Here is a 20,065-nt window from a genome sequence, read left to right as displayed (position 1 = left end):
ATTGCTTTCAACATGGTTTTTAGCAACATGTGTGACATGTTTCTTGAGATGTAATATGGTGTTTCAGATGGTAGCATGGGGTACTGCGTATCTTTCAAGCCACCCAGTGGTTGCCTCTACCATGGTAAGCACATAACACTTATCATCACGAGTTCTTGGCAAAGTCCTCAGAGGGGAGGAGCGGAGGACTTAGTGCACAGAGGAAGAAAGGTGGAGCTCCTGGCAGGACACTGGCCACTCTCCCTCTCACTGACTTGCTCTCTCAGTTTGCCATGGAGAAAAGCATTTGGTTCCCCTGCGGTCTTGACTCATAAATCACCATATCAATACAAGGAGAGCACCGAGACATCTTAGAAACAACAGGATGGCTGCTGACTGACACCAGATAACAAATAAATTAACAAGTAAATAGCAAATGTAATCCTTCTGATAAGATTGTGAACCTGGAGTACCCAGCCAGTGGGGAAACAGGGGAGGGGGGAGGCAAGGGGGAGAAAACAGGGTCTAAAGGCTGTCATGTTGTGTCCATAGGCGCGCTCCTGCTTGCGGGATGCCCACCACTGCAATCGCGAATAAAATCTGCTTTTTATCAGAGATACCGTCCTGACAAAATCACTTGGATATTTCCAACACTGCTGTCATTGGTTTATGGGCTGATTTGGCCTGGTTCCGTGACTAGAGGGGCAGAGGGATCTGTGGATCCGTGCCCCAGAAAGGGATAAGGGAAAAGGATAGAAAGATGGGCCTAAAACAAACAAACAAAAAAAAAACAGCGGCAACGATCTGAGGAGAAACAAACTAATTTACTAAATAAGATATCAGAATGCAACATAACACGCTCTAATACAATGTAATACAATATAATTAGAATTGAATCTAAGAAATCAAATATAATAAGAGTATCTGAAAACTGAAAGCCTTACACTAATGCTGAAGCCAGATGTGCAGTTGGGTAGAGCAGCAGGGAGGAGAGCCAGATGATCAAAAAGGGAGTGTCAGGTGAGCTACCAAGGTCTTATATCTGTTCCAAATGAGCAGAAATAACAGAACAGTGAACAGTCTGATGGGGGATGTAGAAGTTGTTCACTTCTGGGACAGGTACTCGGAACTGGAGCATTAACTCTTTAAATCCCAGTGCACTACATGATGTTATGATGTGGAATAATGACAACCAAACATCATAAAACCATGACAACTACCAAAGCCATAGTTTTAAAATCTGCACTGTAAATCAGCTGATCACTACAGCTGGTCAAAATTGCTGATTATCTTGTCACTAACTGAAATAGGATTTTTTCCCTGCTGCCATCCCCCTGCCCTAGAGCATCTGAAGGTTTTTACCTGTGTGTTGAGATGGAAGATAGAAACCCAAAGCTGTGTTTATTCTTCCCAGAGTAGAAAAGTACTGATCAAGAGAATATATGCAAGCATGAATGCAACTTTCAGATTATCAGTAATACAAAAAAATACTTAATTTTTACACTGAGAATCTACAGAATTATCCTGTGTTATGAGTTTCCTAGTAGGGGGATGTCACGGAGTTGACTAGATCAATCTATGTCCGTGACAGGGGGGGCAGTAGGCCCCTGCTCTCCCCCCCACCCCAGTCCCACAAAAAATGGGAAGAAAGGAAGGGAGAAAAAGAGCAGCGGCAACAATCTATGGAGGAAAACTTATTTTACTATAATACATAAACTGCCTTTCCTAACATGTTCTTTACATGTACAACGGGGACGTTATCTCCCTCTACGGTATGTAGGGAACTGGATTGGTTAGGACCATCACGATTGATAGATCCTCTGGTATTGACTAACCAGGTGGCTTCTGCCAAATGCTTCTCCCAGTGCTTAAATGTTCCGCCACCCAGTGCTTTTAGCATCGTTTTTAACAATCTATTGTATCGTTCAATTTTACCAGAGGCTGGAGCATGATAGGGGATATGATAAATCCACTCAATGCCATGATCTTTGGCCCAAGTATTTACAAGAGAATTTTTGAAATGAGTCCCATTATCTGACTCAATCCTTTCTGGGGTGCCATGTCTCCACAGGACTTGTTTCTCGAGACCCAGTATGGTGTTTCGGGCGGTAGCATGGGGTACTGCATATGTTTCGAGCCACCCAGTGGTTGCCTCCACCATAGTAAGCACATAATGCTTACCATTGCGAGATCGTGGCAAGGTGATATAATCAACCTGCCTTGCCTCCCCATATTTGTACTTTTGCCATCGCCTTTCCTCCCAGAGAGGTTTCATCCTCTTGGCTTGTTTGATGATGGCACATGTTTCACAGTTATGAATAACCTGTGCAATGGCATCCATAGTTAAGTCCACCCCTCGGTCTCTAGCCCATTTGTATGTTGCATCTCTCCCTTGATTACCTGAGGTCTCATGAGCCAGAAATAATTCACCCTTGTTCTGCCAGTCCAGGTCTATTTGAGCCACTACCTGATGGCTACTTTTCTGTTCCTCAGTAGCCTGACTCTTGGGCACATGAGCATCTACATGGCGCACCTTTACAACCATATTCTTTGTTCGGGCAGCAATGTCTTTCCACAGTTCAGCAGCCCAAATAGGTTTACCCCTTCTTTGACAGTTACTTCGCTCCCACTGCTGTAACCACCCCCATAAGGCATTTGCCACCATCCATGAGTCAGAGTAAAGGTAGAGCATTGGCCACCTCTCCCGTTCAGCAACATCTAAGGCCAGTTGAACAGCCTTTACCTCTGCACATTGGCTTGATTCTCCTCTCCCTTCAGTGGCCTCTGCAACTTGTCGTGTGGGGCTCCACACAGCAGATTTCCATCTGCGATGCTTTCCCACAATACGACACGATCCATCTGTGAACAGGGCATATTTCTTTTCATTCCCCGGTAGTTCATTGTATGGTGGGGCTTCTTTAGCACGTGATACTTCTTCTGCTGGTGGTGTTCCAAACTTTTTACCTTCAGGCCAGTCCATGATCACCTCTAGGATTCCTGGATGGCTGAGGTTCCCCATCCGTGCTTGTTGTGTAATCAGTGCAATCCACTTACTCCAAGTGGCATCAGTAGCATGATGGGTGGAGGGAACCTTTCCTTTAAACATCCAGTTCAGCACTGGCAGTCAAGGTGCCAGAAGAAGCTGTGCTTCAGTACCGACTACTTCAGAAGCAGCCCGAACCCCCTCATATGCAGCTAAGATCTCCTTCTCAGTTGGAATGTAGCCCTCTTCCGACCCCCTGTAGGCTCGACTCCAGAATCCCAGGGGTCGGCCTCGGGTGTCTCCTGAGGCTCTTTGCCACTGACTCCAAGTGGGACCGTTCTCTCCAGCAGCAGAATAGAGGATGTTCTTTATACCCTGTCCCGTCCGTACTGGCCCTAGGGCCACGGCATGGGCTATCTCCTGTTTAATCTGTTCAAAAACCTGCTGCTGCTCAGGGCCCCATGTAAACTCATTGCTCATTCGCGTCACATAATAAAGGGGGCTTACAATGAGGCTGTAGTTTGGAACATGCATTCTCCAAAAGCCCACTGCACCCAGAAAAGATTGTGTCTCTCTTTTGCTAGTGGGTGGAGACATAGCAGTGATTTTGTCGATCACATCTGTCGGGATGTGACAATGGCCATCTTGCCACTTTATACCTAGGAACTGAATCTCCTGGGCAGGTCCTTTCACTTTGCTTTGCTTAATAGCAAAAACAGCACTCAGAAGAATTTGGATTATTCACTCTCCTTTCGTGAAGACTTCTGCTGTATCGCCCCACACAATGATGTCATCAATGTACTGCAGGTGTTCAGGAGCACTGCCCTGTTCCAATACAGTTTGGATCAACCCACGGCAAATGGTCGGGCTGTGTTTCCACCCCTGGGGCAAACGGTTCCAGGTATACTGAACTCCCCTCCAGGTGAATGGAAACTGTGGCTTACATTCTTTGGCCAAAGGAATGGAAAAGAAGGCATTAGCAATGTCAATGGTGGCATACCATTTGGCCGCTTTTGACTCCAGTTCATATTGGAGTTCTAACATGTCCCGCACAGCAGCACTCAGTGGGGGTGTGACTTCATTCAGGCCACGGTAGTCCACCGTCAGCCTCCATTCTCCACTGGCTTTACGCACTGGCCATATGGGGCTGTTAAAAGGCGAGTGAGTTTTGCTGATCACTCCCTGACTCTACAGTTGACGAATCAACTTATGAATGGGGAGCAAGGAATCCCTGTTGGTGCGGTACTGCCGCCTGTGCACCGTTTTTGTAGTGATGGGTACCTGTTGCTCTTTTACTCGCAGCAGCCCCACAACAGACGGATCTTCTGACAGGCCAGGCAAAACAGACAGCTGCTTAATGTTGTCTGTGTCCACAGCAGCTATTCCAAAGGCCCATCGATACCCCTTAGGATTCTTGAAATGCCGCCTTCTGAGATAATCAATACCTAGTATACATGGAGCCCCTGGGCCCGTCACAATAGGATGTTTTTGCCAGTCCTTACCAGTGAGGCTTATCTCAGCCTCCAACACAGTCAATTCTTGAGAGCCCCCGGTCACTCCAGAAATATGGATTGATTCTGTCCCTTCATGACTCAAGGGCGTCAGAGTGCACTGTGCACCAGTGTCCACCAGTGCCTTATATTTCAGTGGTTCTGATGTGCCAGGCCATCGAATCCACACAGTCCAATATACTCTATTATCCTTTTCCCCCCCCCGACTGAGGGCAGGGCCCCTCTATTCATTACCTGTGGTAACTGGAGCAACTGCACTGGTGGTTAATCTGCTTTGTAATTCTTTCACCTGTGCTCGTAGTACAGCAGTAGGTTCACGGTGCCACTTCCTCATGTCTTCTCCATGGTCACGTAGGTAATACCATAAGACAATTCGCGGTGTATTATCCCTTACTTGAGCCGGAGAGCGTTTGCCTCTAACAGCTGAGATTTTTGATGGTGCACGTGAAATGGAAGGTTCTTCGTCTTTAGTGAGGTGGGCTCACAAAAATTTCATCATCTCCTTCACCTCCTTCGCTAGACTCATTTGATTATCCTGATCTTCATCAAGCATTTCTGATACTGCTGCAGGTTTGTCATGGTTAATGACGGGGTGGGGGAGGGAAAAAAAAATGAAAAAAAAGAAAAAAAAGGCACTACTCAGACTAAGTATTGCTCAAAGTTTAAAAAAATCCCAGAACACTGGCAGTATGCCTAATCTTTCAAGGTCAGGTTTTCTAGCACAGAAACCTGGACTACTGATAATGCTCCCTAACGATGTTCTCTAAGAGGAGAGAGAAAAAGTGATTCGTTCTAAAAGCTAAAAAGCACTGCCCCACGTTGGGCGCCAAAAATCTGTCACGGAGTTGACCAGATCAATCCATGTCCGTGACAGGGGAGACAGGCCTCTGTCCTCCCCCCCCCACCCCAGTCCCACAAAAAATGGGAAGGAAGGAAGGAAAGAAAAGAACAGCGGCAACAATCTATGGAGGAAAACTTATTTTACTATAATATCAGAATACAAGATAACACAATAGATACAATTTAATTGAAATTGAAATTAATAAATCAGACAAGATGAGAGAGAGAGAGTTCCCGGGACCGAGTCAAACCTGAAAAGCTTGGAACGGCTAGGAAAGCACCCTCCAGCACCCACTGCAAGGCAGCAAGAGAGCGTGCACCCCCCCCCCCCCCACCCGGAAGGGCCAGATCCCGAGACTTCTCTAATGTACAGGGATAGGTACTTGGAATTGGGGCAGTGACACTTTAATGCCCCGTACACTACATGATGTTTTGATGTGGAATACTGAAACCCAAAAAACAAAAACAAAAAAAACATAGAACCATGACAGGGAAAATAGATATTTGTGCAAGATTTCAATAGTAGGTAAAGATGGAAAAGCTATGCTTTTTTTCCTGTGAGTTTAGCCCCATACTTCACAGAAAAAAGTGGCCACTTGGTTGAAGTGTCTCACGCTTGGCACTTAACTACAGAAATGAAGCTATAAGTATTGCTTCTTTTTTTTTTGTTGTTTCCAGAAGAAACTATTTAGGTTAAAATGAGGGACTTTCTTGTCATTTGGCTGCAGAGACATTAGTGCCAGCTCTAGTGGGAGGAAGAACTACTTCTGTGACTTCTACTGGTTTATAAGCATACCGCACTTCTTCAGAGTTTAGTGTTTGAACATTAAGGTTTACTGAGAAAATGTAAATAAGTGTAAGGAGCAGGAACAGCAGTTCATACACTTCTGTTTGGGATGGATGGGGGTTCAAATGCCTGTGACAATTAATGCTACCCATGTTATGTCACTGTTCATCCAGCTTTTAATGATTATTTTGGTGTAGTAATTCTGATTGCTTGTTGTCTCAGTGTGACAAGCCGTGTGCAGTGTGGTGCTCAGTTGCTGGATTGGGATCCTGAGCTGCCCTGCACAGCATTCAGATGGTCAACTGCTCTTGTGGTGCCTGTTTGTCCTTACTTGTTGGAAGGCCATACATCTGTTGGAAATATCCAAATAATTTTCTAGGACAGTTTCTCTGATAAAGCAGATTTTATTCACAATTGCAATGGCAGGCCTCCTGCAAGCAGGAGAGCACCCAGAAAACAGAGTTCCATCTTTTATTCCGTATTCTCCGACGCTTATCTCTTTCTTCCCTAGTTCCTCATTGGCTGAGTACTTTAGGTTCACAATCTTCTCAACGCTTCACTAAACATAGAAACACTGGACAAACAAATTTTTGCTTCATAAGCGTAAATCTGTAGTTAATTCATAGAATCATAGAATCATAGAATCACCAAGGTTGGAAAAGACCTAAAAGATCACCCAGTCCAACCGTTCACCTATTCCCAATAGCTCCTACTAAACCACGTCCCTCAACACAACATCCAGTCTTTCCTTGAACACCCCCAGGGTCGGTGATTCCACCACCTCCCTGGGCAGTCCATTCCAGTGCCTGACCACCCTTTCTGAAAAGTAATACTTCCTCATGTCCAGCATGATTAGTAATAATTAACTTATTAGTAATAAGTTTTTTATAGAGAAGAAAAATACTGAATCCAATATTGAATCCAAGATGCCTCTATTACTATTATTACTAAAAACTAATAATTAACTTATTCCACACCTGATCATTATTTTGTGGATATCTGCTTGTCCTTCTTTCCACAAATATGAGCTCGGGAGAAAGACAAGGGTGTATCTTGGTGCCTGCCTATCAGTCCCAACCTTCTCATGGGGTGAGACAGTCCGGCCTTGTGCAGAGGCCCCAACTTCTTTGATGTTTGCTAAATCTATTTTTCTTTTGCTGGGAGTTTCTTATCCTAACAGAACAACTCTACAAGATGTTTTGTAATCCCTAACACACTATACTCGCATTGTTTGGAACAGTTAACAACTATTACAGTTTTGCAAGAAAGAATTAATCACATAATTCAGTAATAATGTTTCTAAAACATGTCACTAACATATACAGTATTTAACTTTGTAGATCAACTATTTCTAAGGATAAGTTACAGAATACAAATGCATTATGTTGTACTTCTTCAAACCAATTGCCCTTTTTAATATCAAATGCAGAAACAACATTCCATTCCAACAATTCCCCCCTCTTCTTTCACAGTGTTGATTTCTGCAATTCCCTTTTTTTTTTTTTAAGGCATGATTCTAAAAACTTCTTCACTTTCTTCATTCTCCATTTCGTCTAATATCATCATTTTATCCGAGTATGGTGGTGGTTCCACTACTGTTTGCTTCAGCAACGCAGTTTCGTTTAATCGCTGTTCCAATCCCCTCACTCAGGGGATAATACAGCAAACGATGGCCATCAGGATTCCTGCTACCACAATCAAAAAAGTAAATATGGACACAATCATCCCTTTCCATTTGCCAAACCAGGACTCCAACCACCCAGTGAGGGAATTATCTATTCCTGAGTTTTCAATTAATTCACTGGCAAGAGTAGTAAGCCCCTGTAATGCTCTGGTTATCATGCCATCTGGGGCTGTTATTTGGGATAAAAATACAGCAACGAGTGCCCAACATTACACACACACACCCTTTTTCAGCTAGTATCATGTCTAGGGCGATCCTATTCTCCCAGGCCACCCTGCTTGTAGCATCCAATTGCTCTGCAATTCCCTTTATTGCCTCCTTTGTATAGTTTATAAATCTCTGCTGATTGTAATAGATGTAGTTTATCCAATCTACGTTTTTGTTAATTGTTACCCACCAGAATAGAGATTCAAATCCTGCAGCAATTTGATTTCTTGCCTTAAATTCATCAGGGACACCTCTGGGCACCCCAATTGAGTGTATATGTATTGTATCATCATCAAATGGGGCTCCTAGGATCCTTCTGTTCCTTTTGGACCACTGTAAAATTGCAGTACACAACTTTATTCTGGCAATATCTTCTTAGAATCAAAATTTCTTTCCTCAACTGAGAAGCCAGATTGACATCTTCAGTCTCCTTTTAAAACTATTTTTTTGTGTTCACCATCCAATACCCCTTGAGCTTCTTGGATGCTTTAATAGGTTCACTATAACAGTTTTTAAAATGACTACTTGCTGTCGGCCAGTTCTTTGTGCTATGGAACTGTGAAGTTGACTGTGTGAAAAGTAAGCTTGAAAGAATCTCCAGATCTGTCTTTGGCACTGATATACAGTTAATTCTAAACAACTGACATGTAAATTGAGCTGTCATATTTCAGCTTGCTGTCCTTTCTGATATTGATTTATGCATTGAACCCAACTTGTTTATCTACTCAGTCCACTGTTCTGTCCCTGATATTTTGTCTGAGTTTTATTAAAGCAATGCAGCTTAACTTGCATTTGCATATTTTGGTGGAGAGGAACAGCAACAAAAGGAGAGGCTGTAAGATATTATTCTGTAAAACATCATTGTCTCAAAGGTTGCTGGGGACACAGATGAACAAGTCCAAGCAAGTCCTGGGCAGGGGTTGAGAAACCCTTTGTCTGGAGAACTTTGGACAACTCCTGGGCAAGGGTTGTGAAATCCTTTGTCTGAAGGACACAGATGGACAAGGCCAGGGGCAAGGAGAGAGAGATGAGCTGCAGCTTAATGGCAGTGAAGCTGTCTTTTGTGTGGACTTATCTCAGGATGATGGCCATCTCAGGGGGCACTCACATGATTCTTGCTCAAGTGCCCAGGGATGTCACATAGGCAGGAGAACAAGTAGGATAAAAGAGGAATTGAAAACCAGGAGGATAGGTGTCTGCCATCAGATTCCTCACTACAGAATTCCTGCATGCTGAGGAACTCTCTTGAGCCTGCTGCCTGAGCACTGCTGCTTCCTCCTGGATTTGCTCCGCAACTGCCTCCTGCTACCTGCTTGCTGCCCAAGGCCGGCCACGCTGCTGCTCTCTCCCCCTGCTGCTTCTGCCTCAGACCTTCGGACCTTCGAAACATCGTGCAACAGGATCGCTGCTGGATGCTGGTGGTTACTGTCCCCGCTTTATGCAATTCTTGCTCCTTTCTTATCGTTTCTCCTTCCCTTCCCTGACTCCCTGATTAGGATTTATAATAAATTGGTTGGACTAACATATGAACCATTGTTTCTTAATCTCACACCAAGTATACAGATATTAAAAGAACCTCATCTCCCTCCTATAAATTGGAGTGAGACAGAGGCTTTAAATGTGGCTTGGTCACCTCTTGTAAATGATTATAGGCATATTTGTGCACAGCTACTTTCAGCATCTCATCTGCTGCTTACATTTAGAGTTGCAGCCTCTTCTCTGGAGATGGATACTTGAGTCTCACTTAATTTCTCTGTAAAGGGTTTTGAGTGAGAATGCCACAACGCAATCATGTTCTGTTCAGAGGGAAAGATAAAACTGCCTTTAAGTCACAGGATTGGCTCTCTTTCTGCTCATCTCTGTGGTGTGAGCTCACCTTCAGCATTAGAGAAAGGCCTTTGCTTTTTGGACACTCATTTATTTGATTTATTAATTTCAGTTCCATTTATACTGCATTATATTGTGTTATCTTGCATTCCGCTATCATATTTAGCAAATTAGTTTAGTTCCTTAGCTTATTGCCACTGTTTTTTCTCATCTAGGCCCATCTCCCTACCTATTCCCTACCGTTTTTCCCCTTTTCCTGGGGCATGGGATCCTTTTGTCAACTAGGATGAACTGGGCTGGAACTGTGACAAATGACCCAATTAAGATAAGAACAGATAACACATTCTTCCACTGTATCTAACAAATTTAAGATATTAATTGTAGCTCTCTTTCTTATTGTATAATCAAGATGTTATAATCACAATATAATCAAAAAAGTAAGACAAAGTAAACAATGACCACAAAAGAGAATTAGTGGAAGAGCTTACCCTTCGGCTAACTGACCAGAAAACAACAAGAGAGGGGATCTCTAGAAGAGATCCTTCCCCTCTGGTAGCCAGCTCTTAAATAGGTCCAGGAGGGGTGGAGCCTGGCTCCCCCCCTTCCAGCAGCACAGGTGAATTGCCTTCACCTGTGCTCCTCTGGCTGACTCATGGCTCACCTCAGGTAATTAATCAGAGGTTCAGGCCCTGACTCAGCAGTTCCAATACACTCCACCCCTTCAAGGCATGAACCAATGATCAGGTTAACAAAAGGGTAAGCTTTCCCTAATACAGAGATCCGGTATATCGTGACGCTTATACAATTTTATCGTGACGCGTGTTGGTACAATTCAGGATGAGTGATGATCAGCGGATGTCACTATGCTTCTATGGGCCAGTGCTCGATGATGTGACTGGAAGCATGAGGTCCTGAGGTGCAGGTCCGTTCTATGTTTCATCAGTCCCATGCAGACCATCACCGGGTGTTGTACGTGATCTGACAGCAACACTGGAACGCTTGATGGCATTTTGTTCATTCCGGTGGTCCTGAAGGCTCACAAACTCACGGGGAGTAATACAGATGTTTTACAGGTACCAGGAGGGGAAGGTCTGCTCTCCAGGGCAAGATACAGGCCGTATTTCTGTCTTGGGTCAACACTTCCGCTTGTACTGGGGCACGTCCTGGCCGCCTGTACCACACCTTTTGGCTGGATATCTGCGGCTGCATAACGATATCAGGCACCAAAGGGGGTGTCCTGATCTGCCACAGGGACATGATGGGGGTCCCTTTAGCAATAAAGATCGGAGTGTTGACCACAATATCAGTAGGCCATGTACCTATTACTGGAGGGATTACTGAGCCTCCCACCTCCAATAGTCTCCCCCAAGGTGCAAGTAGGCCACACCACTTTGGTCCTTCCTGCACCTTCCAGGGCCATTTTATTTTATGGGTACCTGGATCTAAATTCTCAGGGGCAGGGAGCAGAAGATTATTTTTGTCACCAATCCGGGGTCTTACATGATGATCAGTGCCCGTAATTTGGACCCTAAGCGGGGTGGCCCATGTCGTCTGCAACATTCTCAGGGCACTGGGTCTGCCATCTCGAGGTCTTTCATTCAGGTCCCGCAGGGTTTCATACAGTCTTTTTGTCCACCCCTGCAAGGACTGCAACTACCTGCAACCACCCCTGCAACTACTATCTTGAACTTCAAGAGGGTGGACTTTGACCTGCTCAGGACGCTTGTAGCACGGGTCCCTTGGGAGTTGCTCCTCAAGGGTAAAGGGGTCCAGGAAACCTGGACGCTCCTCAAGGTGGAAATCTTAAAGGCGCAAAAACAGGCTGTCCCTGAATACCGTAAGGCGAGCCGTAGGGGGAGAAGACTGGTGTGGATGAGCTGGGAATTACTGTCAAGACTCAGGAAGAAAAAGAGAGTCTATGTCCTGTCAAAGAAGGGACAGGCTACTAGGGGAGATTACAAGGAAGTTGCAAAGGTATGCAGGGAGGAAGTCCGGAAGGCGAAAGCCCATCTCGAACTTAGATTGGCCACTGCAGTAAAGCAGAATAAGGAATCCTTTTACAAATATATCAATGACAAGAGAAAACCCAAGGATAATCTCTGTCCTTTAATTGATGCGGCAGGGAATGTGACCACAGATGACAAAGAGAAGGCTGAGGTCCTCAACGCCTTCTTTACATCTGCCTTTAATAGTCAGACCAGCTATCTTCAGGGCACTTTGTGCCCTGATCTGGATATCTGGGTTGACATGCAGCATATCTCCCCGGAGATCGAGGTGGAGACAGAGAGCTCCTCCTCCATCTGGACAGTCACAAGTCCATGGGACCGGATGGGCTTCATCCTAGGGTGCTGAGGGAGTTGGCGGGGGTGATCGCTAAGCCACTCTCGGCTATCTACCAGCGCTCCTGGTTGACTGGAGAGATTCCAGAGGATTGGAGGCTTGCTGATGTGACTCCCATCTACAAGAAGGGCCGTAAGGAGGATCCGGGGAACTACAGGCCTGTCAGCCTGACATCAGTGCCAGGGAAGGTCATGGAACAAATCCTCCTGGGAGAGATCACACAGCTTGTCCACGGGATCAGGCCCAGCCAGCACGGGTTCATGAAAGGCAGGTTGTGTTTGACCAACTTCATCTCCTTCTACGACTGGGTGACCAAACTGGTAGATGAGGGAAAGGCAGTTGATGTAGTCTACCTAGACTTCAGCAAAGCCTTTGACATGGTCTCACACAGTATCCTTCTGCGGAAACTGGCTGCCCATGGCTTGGACAGTTTTACCCTCCGTTGGATAAGGAACTGGCTGGAGGGCCGTGCTCAACGGGTGGTGGTCAACGGAGTGAAGTCCAGCTGGAGACCTGTTACAAGTGGTGTCCCCCAGGGGTCGGTACTGGGGCCCATCCTGTTTAATATCTTCATTGATGACTTAGATGAAGGGATTGAGTGTACCCTGAGTAAGTTTGCAGATGACACCAAGTTGGGAGGTTGTGTCGATCTGCCTGAGGGCAGGGAGGCCCTGCAGAGGGATCTAGGTAAGCTGGATCACTGGGCTGAGATGAATGGGATGAGGTTTAACAAGGCCAAGTGTCGGGTTCTGCACTTTGGCCACAACAACCCCAGGCAGCGTTACAGGCTTGGGGATGAGTGGTTGGATGACTGTGAAGAGGAAAGGGACCTGGGGGTGTTGGTTGATGCTCGGCTGAACATGAGCCAACAGTGTGCCCAGGTGGCCAAGAGGGCCAACGGCATCCTGGCCTGCATTAGAAATAGTGTGGCCAGCAGGAGCAGGGAGGTGATCATCCCCCTGTACTCAGCACTGGTGAGGCCGCACCTTGAGTACTGTGTTCAGTTTTGGGCCCCTCACTACAAGAAAGACATTGAGGCCCTGGAACGTGTCCAGAGAAGGGCAACGAAACTGGTGAGGGGTCTGGAGCACAAACCTTATGAGGAGCTACTGAAGGAGCTGGGATTGTTCAGCCTGGAGAAGAGGAGGCTCAGGGGAGACCTCATTGCACTCTACAACTTCCTGAAAGGAGATTGTGATGCAAAAGGGTCTGGCCTCTTCTCCCAGGCAAATAGTAGGACCCAAGGAAACAGCCAGAGGTTATACCAGAGGAGGTTTAGGTTGGATATTAGGAGAAACTTTTTCTCTCAGAGGGTGGTCAGGCACTGGAATGGCCTGCCCAGGGAGGTGGTGGAGTCGCCATCCCTGGCAGTGTTCAAGAGGCGCCTGGATGAGGAGCTACGAGAGATGGTTTAGTAGCTTGTGGCACTGATAGGAATGGGAGGGTGGTTGGACTGGATGATGTTGCAGGTCGTTTCCAACCTTGCGATTCTGTGATTCTGTGATTCTGTGACTGGGAGTCTGTCTTCAGGGCAGCCTTAAGAATACTGTTATAACGTTCGATGAGGCCTGCCCCCATTGGATTATATGGCAGGTGGAATCGCCATTCAATGCTATTTTCTTCTGCCCAGCGCTGTACCATTGCACCAGTAAACTGAGTCCCTTGGTCGCTCTCGATGACTTGAGGTGTCCCGTAGGCAGACATCAGTTTAGCGAGTGCCTTGATGGTATATGCCTGGTTTGCTTTCGGTACTGGATAGGCCTGCAGTAGCCCACTTGCAGTGTCGACACAGGTCAGGGCGTATCTTGCCCAGAAACGAGGAAGTGGCCCGATGTAATCGACCTGCCATCGCTGGAGAGGATTGTGTCCCCTAGCAAGATGGGCTGTTGTTTCGGGCAACGATCTCGGTCTCATCTTGGAGCAAGTGTCGCATCCCGGCATGCCTGCATGATGTCAGATAGTTGTATGGGCAGTCCCCATGCTTTAGCAGCTGCCCATATTGTCTTTTGTCCCGCATGCCGTAGCTTCTGATGTAACCAGCGGGCAATGTTCTCAGATGGTGAATTCTCAATCCATCGAACTCGGGCCAATGTGTCGGCTTCATCGTTTCCCGGTGACTGTAGGGGCTGATGACCAGAAACATGGTAGACACGTACAGTCCTGTGTTTGACCGTATTCCATATATCTAACCACATGTCTTTGCCCCAGATCGGTCAGGCGTGGATAGTCCATTCCTGGGTGGCCCACTGTGCAATCCAAAGAGTGAGCCCCTGGTACACAGCCCAACTATCTGTGCAGACGTTCAGGATACCATCACCGGATTCCTTGGTTATAAACATCCACACGGCTCGCAGTTCTGCCCATTGGCTGCTCTGACCATCCCCCTCATCGAACCAGATTGTCTCGGTGGAAGGATGGTATGCTATTGCTCTCCACTTGCTCGGGTTGCCCTTGTTGGACCCATCTGTGTACCAGGCATCTTCAGGGATAGGATATTTTCCCTCCCAAACGGGACTCTTCTCTGGTCGCTTTACCAGTATTTCTTTTGGTGCATCACTGTGATATGTAACTGGGCCTAGGATCTTCTGGAGTTCTTCTTTCAAGGGTGATGAAGACAGACTGCTCCTTTGGCTGAGGTAGGCGACCCATCATGCCACTCTTTGTGCTTGGGCCACCCCTGTCTTAGGAAGGTGGGTCAGATCTTTCACCCACCCCTGAATTAGCAGAGTGGTCTTGACTATAACTGCAGCTGTTTGAGTTATTGGCTCTACTGCCTGTAATGCCGAATAGGCAGCCAATAACTGTTTTTCAATCATACTGTATCTTTCTTCTGCTCCGTGCCAAACCTGAGACCAGAAACCAATGGGGGTCCAAACAGAGCTCTGGCGTTGCCACAGGCCCCAACCAAATCCATCTTGAGTAACATGAACATCCAACTCAGCTGGGAAGGTAGGATCAAATATACCCAATGCCTGGGCTTGTTTAACTGCCAGTTTTGCTTGTTGGAAAGCATCCTGTTCGGTTTTCCCCCAATCCCATAGCTGCCCCTTTTTTGTCAGTGTACAGTGGCCTTAGCAGCTGCGCCAGGTGAGGTATAAAGGAACTCCAGTAACCCAGCATACCTAGAAACTCTTGCAGCTGCTTTGATGTTGTAGGGACTGGGAACGCCTGAACCTTATCTATAACAGCACTGGGTAGCACTGTGGTCTTTCCTGACCAAACCACCCCCAGGAATTTTATGGACAGGCCTGGACCTTGCACCTTTTGGGGATTTATAGCCCATCCCCTCTGTTGTAAATAGGCAGTTAGTGAATCTGCTGCCTGTCCTACTGCCTCCAGTGAGTCGGATGTCAACAGGAGATCATCAATATAATGATATAGGTTAACATCATCAGGTTTTCTCCAGTCAGCCAGGACACGCGCCACTAGATTGTGACAATACGTTGGTGAATGCACGTACCCCTGTGGCAGGACCTGAAAGGTCCACTGCCTGCCTCCCCACGTAAACGCAAACTGATCTTGCGATTCCTCAGCAATTGGGATACTGAAGAATGCATTTGCTAGATCTAGGACACAATGATAGGTTTTTATCTCCCTACTCAATGTGTCCATTAGGGAGGCAATATTGGGTACGGTCGCATGAATAGGCGGCGTGACCTTATTTAATTCTCTGTAATCCACTGTCACCCTCCATGTGCCATCCGACTTTCGCACTGGCCATATGGGGGAGTTATACGGGCTGTGTGCAGGTCTTATAATGCCCACTTTTTCTAATTCCTGCACCGTTCTCGATATTTCATCTTGCCCACCCGGGAGTCTATACTGTCTGACATTAGTAATCCGGTGCAGTTTCGGCAGGCAAGCAGGCTCATGTTCCGCATGGCCTCTTAATATTGCCTGCACCGCCTGGATACTGATACATCTTTGTTGAAGTCTGAACTCTCCCACAGTTGTCTGGAGAGCCAGACCCCATAGAATATCTATGCCCAGGATGCCTTGGACTGGGGCAATAGACACCTTGTATTCCCGGGGTGGGAGACGCCCAACCCCCAATTTTAACCATGTTTGGGTGACAGGAATAGACTGTCCCCCAAAACCACCAATCATCACTCTGTCCCCATCAAATTTTCCCGGATCTCCATAGATAATTGATGTTTCTGCTCCTGTGTCTACCAATGCCATCACTCTCTGTATATTTTTTCAGGACCAATAAATCCTTAATTCTACATAGGGCCTCTGGTCCCGTCTGGAGGCCCTACGGGGACTAACATCTCTTGTCACTCCATGAATTGTGCTAGGGCCAATTCTTTTGCTTACGATGGCTCAGGCATTGTGGCCTGAGACACCTGAGGCCTGAGGTGGCTTCTTTTTTCTATTTGGAATAATAAAATCTTCTAGGTTCTATGTTGTTGATGGAACCCTCTCTATAGCTCTTACCCTTGATTTCGTAGGGTAGCTCTGGAATTTTTGATTGTCCTTGAGTTGTCTCCAGAGCTGGAGAAGGACATGGTTGGGCTGGCGGTCGATCTTAGCAAATTGGACCCCAGCCCAAATTAAATCATTAAACATTTGTTTTCGGGATACCCTTATGGGTCCCGATGGAGGAGCTCGAGTAGCCGGCATTTTGGTTTTATTTACCGGCAGGACCTCTGCTTCCTCTAAAAACCGAATATTGCGCCTAGTCCGCAGGCGTTCTGTCTCTCCTAGGTCGGCAACTAACTGGGCAGCCTGCTGGACTACGGCTTCTGAGGCTACAAGGAAATTTAATATATAGACTAGGGTACCATAGAGATGGGAGGGAGCTTGATGTAAAATTAAATCTCTCATCCCTGCTGAAAATTTAACCATATCAGGGCCATCAAATGTATCTTCATAGATAGCCTCTCTTACACCCAGTTCACGGATATAGTTTTGAAGGCCCTCCATGGAGGACCACATACCTGTATGTAAAAATATGTCTGATTTATTCGACCATACCATACGGCAGGCCGCCATTAACCATTCTAGTATGGAATGGTTTTCATCACGATATTGATTACCTATGTATAACCTGCCATGGTTCTATGTTTTTTTGTTTTTGTATTTCAGTATTCCACATCAAAACATCATGTAGTGTACGGGGCATTAAAGTGTCACTGCCCCAATCCCAGGTACCTATCCCTGTACATTACAGCAGTCACGGGATCTGGCCCTTCCGGGTGGGGGGGGCGCTCTCTTGCTGCCTGGCAGTGGGTGCTGGAGGGTGCTTTCCTAGCCGTTCCAAGCTTTTCAGGTTTGAATCGGTCCCGGGAACTCTCTCTCTCATCTTGTCTGATTTATTAATCTGATTTATTAATCTCAATTGCAATTAAATTGTATCTATTGTGTTACCTTGTATTCCAATATTATAGTAAAATAAGTTTTCCTCCATAGATTGTTGCCGCTGTTCTTTTCCTCCCTTCCTTCCTTCCCATTTTTGTGGGACTGGAGTGGGGGGGGGAGGGCAGAGGCCTGTCGCCCCTGTCACGGACATAGATTGATCTGGTCAAATCCGTGACAGATTTTTGGCGCCCAACGTGGGGCAACTGCTTTTTAGCTTTTTGAACGAATCTCTTTTTCTCTCTGCTCTTAGAGAGCTTCGCTAGGGAGCATTATCAGTAGTTCAGGTTTCTGTGCTGGAAAACCTGACCTTGAAAGATTAGGCGTACTGCCAGTGTTCTGGGATATTTGTAAACTTTGAGCACTACTTAGTCTGGGTAGTGCCTTTTTTTTTTTTTTTTTCCCCTCCTCTTGTTAGCTTCAATTCATTAACCCTTTTTTAGCAAGCACCAGCGATGAACCCACTCGTTATCGTGGGGGTGCTGGGTAAAGGATTAAAAGCAATGGTGCTAGTCACAACCTACTGGCCAATAATCCAGCTCATAATTATGTGTTGTGGAATTGCAACCATATATAGGTACCTAATGACACTGATGGAGACACCTATGTTTTACCTATTTGCAATGTGGTATGATTTGAACTTTGACATCTACATCCCAGAAGGAATGGCTAATTTCACAAACAACTACATCCCAGAAGGAATGGCTAATTTCACAAACAACTACATCCCAAATGGAATAGCTAATTTTACAAACAACACGATGTTCAGACCAGTCTCCAGGTTTTCTTCTCGGTTTGTCAAACGTTTTTCGAATCTTGAATTAATACTCATGTTGGTGTGCATGTCATTAAGTTCTCTGATTGTATTCATAATTGTGAATAATAAGAGGAAGGAGTCTCTTCTGAAACCAGAGAATGATGACTGGCAGGGAATATGGAGAGGTTTAGGAAAGGTCTTAGAAGCATGGGGACCCGCAGTGTCATGGGATTTTACTCTTGAACACCTGTGGGATCCTGAGAAACTAAGCCAGTATCTGAGTCAGGGACTATGCGGCTTACATAAATCTAAGGAGGTACAACTTATTTGGGGTTTGGCTTGTGCTTACCGTGCCCTATATAATACCATTCTGGAGAGAGAGAGTTTCCGAGCTGAGGTTCAAGCCAAAGGGGAAAATCCCCAAGTCAAATCTAATCAATCACAGGAGACACCAGTAACAATACCAGTTGCTCCTGTGGAGGGCAAGAAATGGAAACGAGTGTCTTCACGTCTTGAACGAAAAAGAGAAGAAGAGGAGGAGGAGGAGGAAGATCCAGGCGAGGGGCCCTCCTCAGAACCACCACCATCGCGAAAGGCAAAAGCGAAAACTAAGAGACATGCAGAAGAGAGTGATGAAGAGGAAGTCTCTATTACTACTCGCCGGCCTCTAAAGATGACTGAAATCCAAGGTTCAAGAAAGGAGTTCACACGGCGCCTGAATGAAAGTATTGTTTCCTGGTTGGTTCGCTGTTGGGACAGTGGGGCCCATAGCTTGTCTCTGGATGGTAATGAAGCTCGCCAACTAGGTGCCATTGCCAGAGACCCAGCTATTGACAGAGGAATTAGTCGATGTTCGGATGAGGCTGCCTCCCTCTGGGAACGAGTGTTAATAGCCGTGAAGGAAAAGTATCCCTTCAAAAATGGCTTGAAGATTGCAATGAAAAAATGGGATACAGTGGAAAAGGGTATCCAGTATTTGAGGGAAATAGGCGTGGTGGAAATGTTGTATGACCCTGACTTTGTTCCTAACCAACCACACCAAAACCGCGACCCTGAAAAGGTGAGGACAACGCCTGAGATATGGCAGAAAATTGTGACAACAGCACCGGACAAATATGCCGCTACACTAACGTCAGCGTGTGACAGATACCAGGAACAACAGAGAACACCCTTAGTTTATGAATTAATTGTTACGCTCCAAAACTACGAACAATTGCTGTCCCCAATTCATTCTGCCGTTGCTGCAATATCAAGAATGACGGAGCAGGTGTCTCAACTGATTAACCGTGACAAACCTGTAGCAGTATCAGAAACGCTTGATGAAGATCAGGATAATCAAAAGAGTCTAATGAAGGAGATGAAGGAGATGAAGGAGATGATCCGAGCCCACCTAACTAAAGACGATAAACCTTCCTTCTCACGTGCACGATCAAAAATCTCAGCTGTTAGAAGCAAACACTCTCCAGCTCAAGTAAGGGGTAATACACCGCGAATTGCCTTATGGTATTACCTACGTGACCATGGAGAAGACATGGGGAAGTGGCACGGTCAACCTACTCCTGTACTACGAGCCCGGGTGAAAGAATTACAAAGCAGATCTACCACCCGTGCAGTTGCTCCAGTTACCACAGGTAATGAATAGGGGGGCCCTGCCCTCAGTCCGGGGGGGGAAAGGGATAATAGAGTATATTGGACTGTGTGGATTCGATGGCCTGGCACATCAGAACCACTGAAATATAAGGCCCTGGTGGACACTGTTGCACAGTGCACTCTGATGCCCTCGAGTCATGAA

General features: G+C 46.2%; 2 protein-coding genes across 3 annotated transcripts in view; both read left to right on the top strand.

Moving 5' to 3' along the window:
• Positions 1–20,065, top strand: part of LOC125686449 (ubiquitin-conjugating enzyme E2 R2-like) — a 74,747-nt gene that overhangs the window by 12,039 nt on the left and 42,643 nt on the right. The window lies entirely within an intron of this gene.
• The window catches only part of LOC125686402 (uncharacterized), a 218,178-nt gene continuing 217,930 nt past the window's right edge, over positions 19,818–20,065 (top strand). The window contains exon 1 of the mRNA XM_048930337.1: positions 19,818–19,904. The gene's annotated coding sequence lies outside the window, so the exon portion shown is untranslated. The remainder of the gene's footprint in view (positions 19,905–20,065) is intronic.

This window comes from Lagopus muta, chromosome W (assembly GCF_023343835.1).
Source record: "Lagopus muta isolate bLagMut1 chromosome W, bLagMut1 primary, whole genome shotgun sequence".
Lineage (NCBI taxonomy): Eukaryota > Metazoa > Chordata > Aves > Galliformes > Phasianidae > Lagopus > Lagopus muta.
Note: the sequence above shows the minus strand (reverse complement) of the source record. Positions and strands in the feature narration are given on the sequence as shown.